This window comes from Delphinapterus leucas, chromosome X (assembly GCF_059928025.1).
Source record: "Delphinapterus leucas isolate spDelLeu-1000000601 "Yukka" chromosome X, BTC_Dleu_Yukka2, whole genome shotgun sequence".
Taxonomy (NCBI): domain Eukaryota; kingdom Metazoa; phylum Chordata; class Mammalia; order Artiodactyla; family Monodontidae; genus Delphinapterus; species Delphinapterus leucas.
This window is the reverse complement of record NC_143150.1, coordinates 78491855-78493729: the sequence shown is the minus strand read 5'-3', so window position 1 is coordinate 78493729 and position 1875 is coordinate 78491855. Positions and strand designations below refer to the sequence as shown.

The 1875-nt window shown below is 31.5% G+C and overlaps 1 non-coding gene across 1 annotated transcript; it reads left to right on the top strand.

The window, feature by feature from the left end:
* Nucleotides 1-440: 440 nt before the first annotated feature.
* On the top strand, nt 441-566 carry LOC115802269 (small nucleolar RNA SNORD22). Its single transcript, XR_004022699.1, has one exon. It is a non-coding gene; the product is annotated as a small nucleolar RNA SNORD22 (small nucleolar RNA).
* Nucleotides 567-1875: the final 1309 nt, after the last annotated feature.

The following is a 1875-nucleotide window of genomic DNA, read 5'->3' as shown; positions in this document are numbered from 1 at the left end:
AAATAGATGGTGTGCTACCTGTAATGCCATATAGTGTTATTTGAAAAGTGGACTTAGATTAGTTATAAATGTACATTGCAAACTCTGGGGCAACCACTAAAAAAAAAAGTTAATCAATAGGCTAAGAAAGGAGAGAAATAGAATCATATGAAGACACATATAGATTAAATATAAAGGAATGGAGAAAGATGCACCATGCTAACACTAATCGAAAGAAAACTGGAGTAGGTATATTAATTTTAGACAGAGCTGACTTGAGAGCAAGGAAAATTATCAGGGATAAAGTGGGGCATTACATAATGATAAAGGGATCAATTCCCCACAAAGGCATAAGAATTCTTAATGTGTATGTGCCTAACAACAAAACTTCAAAATGCATGAGACAAAGTGCAAGACAAATCAACAAATTTTAATGTGATAGAACAATAAAAGGCCATTGAGCCCAGTGAAGAAACATTCACATGACTTACCTTCTGTCCTGGTCCCAGAGCCTATAAAGGTGAACCCACTGGAGCTGGCTGGGTGAGAAGAGGAAAGTTTATTCCAAAAGGAACTATCTGAGGGATCATAAGTATTTCTAAACATGGGAAAGGGAAAAATAATCATGTGTTGAAAAATCAATTTTACATTTTTTCAGGTCTGAAGAAAGAACAAGGCACATGTAATAGAACTCAACTGTTGGAGGATATCAAAAGGGAATTTTCAGGTTATTTCTTATACAACCTAGCTGTTCAAATTATCATACAATCATTTCTACTTTTTCTAAATAAAAAGATTTTTAACCTTCAAAAAAAGGTAATTGATATAGTTAAGATTCCACATTGCAACGAACCTTTAAGAAACTATCATTTGTTGAATTTTGGTATAGCATCAAAGATTATCCAGGACTATCTGAAAAGTATATTAAAATATTCCACCTTTTTCCAATTACATATCTGGAATTTTCTTCATAAATTTCAACCCAAACAACATTTTGCAGCAGATTTGAATGCAGAAGCAGATATGAGAATCCAGCTGTCTTCTATTAAGCCATACCTTAAAGAGACTTGCAAAAGTATAGAACAGTGCTATTCTCGTTATTTTTTGTTTTGTAAAATACAGTTATTTTTAAAGGTGCTTATTTTTTTCATAAAAATGTAATTTATATTAACATGTAATGGGTTTATTATGGTTATTTTAAATATATTAAAACTTTAAAAAATTTCTCAGTCCTAATATGGTTACTATTGGTAGAATCTACATTTTAAAAAGTTCTGAGGTTCTCTAAACTTTTCAAGAATGTAAAGGGGTCATGAGACCCAAAATACTGAGAACCATTGTACTACATCATGTTGCCTTATGCATCCTTCTAGCCATCCAACTCAGATTTTGTAAGTATCTCATTTGTCCATAAATTGTTGTTAAAATTATTGAAGAAAAAAGGCCAAGAATGGAGGCCTTACTGGTGTGTTCCTAGTTACTTTTTTCCAAGTTGATATCAATTTATTAATTATATTATTTTCTTTGGATTCTGCCAGTTACAAATCTACCAAACTGCTCTAACTTTGGGGTGTCATGAGAAATTTGTCAAATATTTAACTGAACAAGATACACCATAATTCTGGCATATCTTTCAGTCTAATAATCCAACCAGTAGAATTTGATTTGGAAATACTAGTTTTATTGGATTTTTAAACACTAATTTTCTTTCTAGGTTATTCATGAACCATCTGTTTAGTAATTCATTCTAGAATTTTGTGGGACTTCATATTACTTTCACCTTACTAGAGTTTATAAAGTTTTTGGTTTTTATCTCCCTCCTTTTTATAAAACCAGAAAACTATATATCCAGTGTTCCAGCACCTCTTCTATTTTCAGTCCAGTAGTTTATTTCGG